This window comes from Loxodonta africana, chromosome 18, assembly GCF_030014295.1.
Source record: "Loxodonta africana isolate mLoxAfr1 chromosome 18, mLoxAfr1.hap2, whole genome shotgun sequence".
Classification (NCBI taxonomy): Eukaryota; Metazoa; Chordata; class Mammalia; order Proboscidea; family Elephantidae; genus Loxodonta; species Loxodonta africana.
In genome coordinates, this window is record NC_087359.1 from 67,685,756 (window position 1) to 67,694,504 (window position 8,749).

The window sequence follows — 8,749 nt, forward strand, 5'->3', positions numbered from 1 at the left end:
CTGACCCAAGCATCCACACTTACACAGGGTGACAGACCCACACCTTGACACTGTTGCCCACAAAAGCAGCATCACACTGAAGTCCACTGACACACGCTTGTATAAAGACACACACTGAGTTGGCCAGGTGCTGATACAAACACACAGGTATACAATCACACTGTTATACACAATCCGCCTCTTTAAGGGCTGGATCCAACCTTGAGGATGTCCCTCAAGTCCTGCCCTTGCTCCCCAGAAGCCCCCAAATCACGGCATCCACCCCTGCCCTGCCAGATGCACTGGTGGCCCCTGTCCTCACCAGGGGCTGGCTGCTAAGATGCTCCGGAGACTGGGGACTAGGAGAGGCAGCAGGAGCAGGTGGTGTGGCTCTAACCCTGTCTTCCTGAAAGAGAGTTGCATGCCTCTGACTCCCGCTAGGGGCAGAGCTGATTGGCAAAGGCTCAGAGAACCAGTTTTCAACAGGTGCAGGGTAGGCAGGAAGAGGATTAGCCTGGGAACTGGCTGGAGCACCACTTTATGTAGGTCAGTCAGGTGGCATCCAGAGGGGAAAGGGACTTGCTTGCATTGGCACAGAGAGCCCGCACCCTCAGAATGAAGGTCAAGGGCTCCAGAGCCCTGGGAGAGCAAGGGGGGCACCAGGAGTGAGAGATGTATCTTGTGTTACCCCAGCATTCCTGGCTTCTGGAGAAGCCCCACGCACATACATAGCCCTTCAAGAATGTGACTATCTGTATTGTTATCGTTATCAGCAACAGTAACCCACTGGGCATTTTCACAACGCTTTTTGGTTTTCAAAGCCCTCTCTAGGAGCAGCTATGTAATTTGCCAGGCTCTGTGCAAAATGAAATGTGGGCCCCTTGTTGAGAAATTATCAAGAATTTCAAGATGACAACAGCAGAGCATGAAACCAAGAGTAGAACCCTCCTGAGCCTGGGACCCTGTGCAAAGTTCACATGTCCTGAGGCAGGCCCCGGTCCTCCCATGCCCATGGTCCCACTCAAAATTCATGGTACTTCTATGGTGCCTTCATGCACCCACTTTACAGATGAAGCTCACAGCAAATGGAGCACGGGGAACGCATGTGCAGCTCCTCTGGGAGGCCAGGCACTGCCTGCCAGCTGCCTTTTGGTGGGAGAGACCACCTTGAGAGGACTTACATTGAGAAGCAGATGCAGCTCGGTGTACCTGTTGACTCTGATGACAGATGTGGGGAATGGGAGTGCATAAGAGAATCTATAAAGTAGTTGAGGAGGGCTTGGGAAATTCCACTTGGGGCAGTTATAGTTGTCAGAACGACCAGTAGTATTTCAGAGCTCTGAGGTGGCAGATAAAAGGGTGTGAGAAGCATTCCTCCCTAGCAATGGTAGCAGATAAGACGGTGCGAGGAGGCCACCTGGAGTGGGCCTGATAACAGAGTGACCCTTCAACCCAGTCCACCTCCTGCCCCACAGCTCTCCTCTTGACATAGCTGGGACTGTCTAATAGTCATTTGCATACCATCCCAGTCTATACCCTAAAAGCAATTGTGGGAAGATACTCTGCCATCACAGGGGCTTCTGTGTTGGCCCCGCAATGGTGTCGACACATGTCCAGTGACTGCTGAGTAATGCATTCCTCCCTCCTCCAGGTCTGGGGCTCAGAGACAGGCCAATGTGATCCCACTTCGATTCCACCCCTCTGTGTCTGGCCGTTGACTTCATCTGCTCCTCTGTGGATCGCAATGATTGGATCCCAAGTGTCTACATCACTTCCCAACATCATATCATCTGCTGATTTATTCTCCCCACCTTCCATCCATGCAACCTTTCATTTATTCACCTAGCAAGGCCCCCTCACCCCCATGTGTGACATTTTGTACTGACACTGGAGACTCTTCAAAAAGCAGGAACAGTTCCCTCAAGGAGTTTCCGGTGTAGGGAAATGAACGAAGAAACAGGCCCGAAGTGATAATGCCCTCACAAAGAAGGAGCTCTGCTGTATCTGTTAGGATGCTTACAGCTTTGAGTAACAAAGAGCAAAGCAAAAGTGGTGTCCATCAAAGGGCTTTTGATCCCAGGTAACAAGAAGCCTGGAGGTGGGAAGTTCCAAGGTTAGGTGATTCAGTAGCTCATGATGTCAGGATTGCCTGAACTTCCCCTCTTGACTGCAAGATGGCTATTACAGCTCTGTGCATGATTCCCCCAATGACAACACCCAGCAGCAAGAAAGAAGGGGACACTTCTTGCCTGCCAGTAGATTCCAACTCATAGTGATCTCATAGAACAGAGTAGAACTGCCCTAGATAGTTTCTAACAGCTGGTGGATTCGAACTGCTGACCTTTTGGTTAGCAGCTGAGCTCTTTAACCTCTATGCCACCAGGGCTCCTTTTCCCGTAAGTATCCCTTTTTACAGGAGAAGACAAACTCCCAGAATGCCCCCACCCTAGGTCCAATTGCAGAACCACAGGCACACTCCTAAACCAATCACTGGACAAAAGGAGTAGGTTTATGCAAATTATGACTCATCCTTGGGGCTAGCCTAGTCTTTTCTGGGCACCTGATCAAAATTGTTCAAATGTTAGCAAAGAACAAGCAGGGCGATGGCTGCTGAGAAAACAAGTAGCTGTGGGTACCACATACGTACATGATGCATTGGAAACCAGAAGACTTGCAACATCAGCTTGGAGGGATTCAAGGACGACTTCTTGGAGGAGGTGACATTTAAGCTATCTCTTGAAAGAGAAGGTGTCATCATCTGGATCATTGGGAGAAGGGGCTGTTCCAGATAAGAGTGGCTTTCTGTGCAAAAGCAAGGAAGCATGAAGCACATGGTGTGTTGGGGGAATTGACAGTAACCTGGCATTTTTTTTTTTTTTTTTGGCATAGCTGGTGCATGGCCACGGGAGGTTAGTGAGGAGGCTGGACCATGATTGGCTACCTGAGCCCTCGTTCAGATGATTGACACCAATGGACAAGGGAGGGCTGAGGACCAAGCCTGAGCCACCACCATGGCTCCCTCCGTAGGGGTGTCACCTAGACATCATCACCCTTTGGAAATTGTTATTCAACAAGTTATGGATCATTAATCCCACATTTGTGCACCAAGTTGACAAAGGCAGCCTGAGCAGTTGGAGGCATCGTGATGACAAGCCCAGGCAGGGGTCTAATCCAGCTCCATAATTCTCCTTCCTGAGCAAGTTACCATCTCTCTAAGCCTCATCGTTTTTGTCTGTAAATTAGAGAGAAGTCACCCATTATTGGGTTCTTGTGAGGATAAAATAAAATGCCTATGGAGTAGGTGGAGCCCTGGTGGCGCAGTGGTTAAAAGGTCAGCTGCTAACCAAAAGGTCAGCAGATAGACTCACCAGCCGTTCCTTTGAAACTCTACGGGCAGTTCTACTCTGTCCTATAGGGTCGCTATGAGTCAAACTTGACAGCAACGGGACGGTAGATGGCATAGTGTCTGCCACAAAATTATCACGTATCATATGTTAGTAATTATTATATGAAGGGATTTTCCTCAAGGCATTGCTAAAACACAGATACGCCACATGTGCAATGGTCTCCTGGTCTACCTGGCTTGACGTTCTTTCTCTCCCTCCAAATGCCATCTCCCCAGGGAGACCTTCCCTGACATTCCAGCTAAAGCAATCACCTCACGCTCCAGTTCCCGGTCTTCGCAGAACTGATTATCCCATCATTACCTTATATATTTATTAGTCTGTTATCTGTCTCCTCCTCCCCAGCCCTCACAGCCCCCATAGCTAGAGAATTTAAGCCCCAAGAACACCAGGGAACTTTCTATCTCATTCAGAACTATCTCCCTAGTGCCTAGCTTAATTCTCAGCACATAAGAGATGCTTGCTAAATATTTATTAATAATTGATTGACTTAAAAAATGAGATGTGTCTAGCATGAGATATTTTTCATAAACCCAAATTGGGTCCCAGTGGTCACCATGTTTCTTCCCAAGAACTCAGAGACTTCTCCCTCTTCTCCTGGTCACAGACTGATCCTTGGCTGTATCTAACCATTTTCACAACTGTCCGTTGGATGCTACCAGCCACCAAGAAGACCCGGGACAGGAGGAGTGTGGATGGCTCACCGCACCTGTGATGAGATGAGGGAGAAGGTGCCCCTCCAGGCTGGCAGCACCTGCATCTGAGCAGCAGCCTCCTTTGACCACAGAGCTCCTGGCTCCTATTCCTCCACTGCCCTGGCCCGAAGGGCGACAAGGGCCTGGCTATCCCAGGGCGTCCTGTAAAGGTTGCCTTTTTCTCCCATGAAGCATTGCATCATCTGAGAAAGTGTCCTTCAGAGACCGATAGAACCTTTGTCAACACCTCAAATGGGGAGGTGCAGTGTCTTCTTTGCCTTTTTTTTTTGCCGAGTGCTGTGTGCACTGTGGGATGCCCTTGGTGCAATCAGACCTGAGGCCGGTTCAGCACTTGTCTGGGCTGCGTATTTACTTGCTCGCTCCTGTGAGTGCCGCAGCGACTTTAATATGCCTCTGTAAAGATGCCAGAGACACAGATGGTAACTGGACCCCCTGCTGAGCTGTGCCTGGAGACACCAGGATTGGGGGGAAGGAGTGGAGGAGGAGTGGGTAGGGCTAGGAATCTGTGTACCTGCCTGGGAAGGGAGGAGCCTTCCTGAGGAATTGTCTGGGAGCAGCTGGACTTCCTAGCAGGTAGGCACTTGGGTCAGAGGTACCCAGAAAGCTCCAGGAATTGAGAAGCAGCACAGAGAGTACTGGGCTTGCAGCAAGGAAGCCTGAGGTCCTGTTCTCGCTGGATCTGAACAGGCTGCGTGACTTCCCAGGGGCTTCTATGTTGGCCCCACAATGGCGCTGACACAGGCCAGGGTTCCATAAATACGTGTTCAATGAGTGTGGCTTCCTAGCTCCCCTCTCTCTTCACCACCCCTCCATCCCTGTCCAGGGTTGAGCATGACAGCATGCCTACCTCTCTGAGTCCTGGTTTGGTGCTCTGTAAAATGGGCCGGTCGTCTCGCTGATATTGAAGGGCCTTTCCTTAAGGGAGGTAAATGAATAAAATGAGAGTGCTTTGGAGTCAGTTCTGCCTCTACAGCCAGCCAAATGACATCATTTCTCCCAGACGTAGTTTTTGAATCTGCGACGTGGGGAAAGTGTTTCATCCCTAGAGCATAGCTCCTGGCTCAGGGTAGAAGTTCAATACATGGTAACTGTGACATTTCTTCCAGCTCTGACAGCCTGGACGTGGGGTCCGACACGGCAGATGCTGGAATCAGGATTGTTGGATTGGGGTTTACACTGGCCTGACCCCACCACCCCTCGGGCAGCTACTGGGCCGGTCTGAAGAACAGACATCACCGAAGGACCACCGAGTGCAGGATACTGTTGGGCCAAGTGCAGAGTCCAGGGGACCAGTCATGAGCTGGAGGCTGAAGGTGCTGGGATGCCAAGTAAACCCTGGTGCTAGAAGATGGCAGAAGGGGACCCACATTGTTCACCCTGCCTGCCTAGTGTGGGGGCTCCCTGGCCCAGAAGAACCTGTGGGCAGACACAGGTGCTGGGAAGATCACTGTGCTCAGTGGAGGAAATACCTCATCTCATCCATTTTTATGAACTTCCCTGTGCGTCATTTATCAAAGGCCTTGAACTTACTGTCTTCTAAATTCAGCTGCTGAAATCCCCCAAGTTTATAGAATCGATAAAAGAGGAAGTGGGTTTGTTTTAATAAACTTTTCATTTTGGAGTAATTTTAGATTTAGTGAAAAGTCACAATGACAGAGTTTCCATATACCCCTCACTCAGTTTCCCCACTGTTAACATCTTAGGTTACTGGGTACCTTGGTCAAAACAAAGAAACCATCTAAGTCCGAAGTTCCGTTAATAGTAATGTCCAAAATAACCATTAAGTAAACATTACCACAGCCTTCAGTATGGTTATACCTCAACATAAAGAAAACAAAAATTCTCACAACTGGACCAATAAGCAACATCATGATAAACGGAGAAACGATTGAGATTGTCAAGAATTTCATTTTACTTGGATCCACAATCAACACCCATGGAAGGAACAGTCAAGGAATCAATTAGGCAAATCAGCTGCAAAAGGCCTCTTTAAAGTGCTGAAAAGCAAAGTGGTCATCTTGAGGACTAAGGTGTGCCTGACCCACGCCATGGTGTTTTCAGTTGCCTCATGTGCATGTGAAAGCTGGACAATGAATAGGGAAGACTGAAGAAGAATTGATGCCTTTGAATTGTGGTGTTGGCGAAGAATATTTGTCATGGATTGAATTATGTCCCCCCAAAAATATGTGTATCAACTTCGTTAGGCCATGATTCCCAGTATTCTGTGGTTGTCCTCCATTTTCTGATTGTAATTTTATGTTAGGATTAGGGTGGAATTGTAACACCCTTACCAGGTCACATTCCTGATCCAAGGTAAAGGGAGTTTCCCTGGGGTGGGGCCTTGCACCACCTTTTATCTCTCAAGAGATAAAAGAAAAGGGAACCAAGCAGAGACTGGGGGACCTCATACCTCCAAGAAAGCAGCACCACGAGCAGAGTGCATCCTTTGGACCCGGAATCCCTGCACCTGAGAAGCTCCTTGGCCCTTGGAAGATTGAGGACAAGGACCTTCCTCCAGAGCAGACAGAGAGAGAAAGACTTCCCCTGGAGCTGACACCCTGAATTTGTACTTTTAGCCTACTTTAGTGTGAGGAAATAAATTCTCTTTGTTAAAGCCATCCACTTGTGGTATTTCTGTTACAACAGCGCTAGATGACTAAGACAATATTGAATATACCATGGACTGCCAAAAGAATGACAAATCTGTCTTGGAAGAAGTACAACCAGAATGCTCCTTAGAAGCAAGGGTGGCAAGATTTCCTCTCACATACTTTTGACATGTTTTCAGGAGAGATCAGTCCCTGGAGAAGTACATCATGCTTGGCAAAACAGAGGGTCAGCAAAAAAGAGGAAGACCCTCAATGAGATGGATTGACACAGTGACTGCAACAATGTGCTCAAGCATAGCAACAATTGTGAGGATAGCACAGGACTGGGCAGCCTTTCATTCTGTTGGGCATAGGGTCAATATGAGTCAGAATCGACTTGACAGCACCTGACAACAGCAACGAACACTACTATTCACATTATTACTAAACTTTACTATTAACTAAATTCCAGACTTTATTTGGGTTTCACCAGTTTTTCTATTAATATCCTCTTTCTGCTCCAGGATTCAATCCATTTAGTTGTCATGTCTCCCCGCCTCTTCGTTGTTTCATTGTTTTTCATGACCTTGACGGTCTTGAGAAATGCTACCCAGGTATCGTGTAGACTGTCTTGGTTGGCTCATTTTAAACCAGATACGCCAAACAACAGTGTTTTTCTTTAGCTAGTGACATCATGTGACTAGTGATGCCATCTCTTGGTGTGAGAGGCCTATTGGGAGACCTGACCGATGTCCTGAGAAAAGGAGAGGGAGAAAGAGAGACCACAATGGAAGAAATTCCAGCACAATAGGGGCTAGCAGATGGCTGATAATGGCCAAAAGAAAATTCTGAGAAAACACAATATCAAGTTCCGAATGGACTACTGACCGATTTCCAGAGGCACACCTGGTATGCAAGGCCAGCTTGATATCTGGGTCTCTCCTCATCCCAGGTGTCCCAACCTTATAGGAATATTCACTTAAGAAAAATAGTTTCGCCTCCCCAGCCTCAACCTCCAGCTCTGCCCCTTCACTCCATCTTGTGTGCGGCTCCAGTTTCATCTACATATTCAGCCATTTCATGTTGCCCCACCCCTTGTCTCAACCCAATAAAAGACAGCACACTAATATCAGTGGGCACACTAAATGCCCCATAAAATCTTTTTCAAGGCAAATTAACCCTTTGCCTAGAAATATCTTTTTAAAGAAACTTTTTTATTGTACTTTAGACGAAGGTTTATAGAACAAACTAGCCTCTCATTAAACGGTGCATATATTGTTTTGTGACATTGGTTACCAACCCCATGACATGTCAACACTCTCCTTTCTTGACCTCGGTCTCCCTATTACCATCTTTCCTATCCCCTTGTGCCTTCTAGTTCTTGCCCCAAAGCTGATGTGCCCCTTTAGTCTTGTTTTGTTTAATGGGCCTGTCTAATCTTTGGCTGAAGGGTGAACCTCAGGAGTGACTTCATTACGGAGCTTAAAGAGTATCCAGGGCCATACTCTTGGGGTTTCTCCAGTCTCTGTCAGGCCACTAAGACTGGTCTTTTTTTGTGAGTTAGAATTTTGTTCTACATTTTTCTCCAGCTCTGTCTGGGACCCTGTGATCCCTGTCAAAGCAGTCAGTTGTAGTAGCTGGGCACCATCTAGTCATGATGGGCTCAGACTGGTGGAGGCTTGGTAGTTGTATTTCATTAGTCCTTTGGACTAATCTTTCCCTTGTGTCTTTGGTTTTCATCATTCTCCCTTGTTCCCAATGGGGTGAGACCAGTGGAGTGTCTTAGATGGCCACTCACGAGCTTTTAAGACCCCAGACTCTACTCACCAAAGTAGAATGTAGCACATTTTCTTCATGTTATGCCAATTGAGCTATGATACCCACAGCCCTCAGCCCGATAATTCAGTCCCTCAGGGAGTTTGGATGTGTCTACGCAGCTTCCCTGACCTTGCCTTGGACAAGTTGTACTGGTTTCTCCAGTGTTGTGTACTGTCTCGCTCTTCACTGAAGTCACCATTTATCTATTGTCTATTAAGTTTTTTTTTTTTATTAAGTGTTCAAA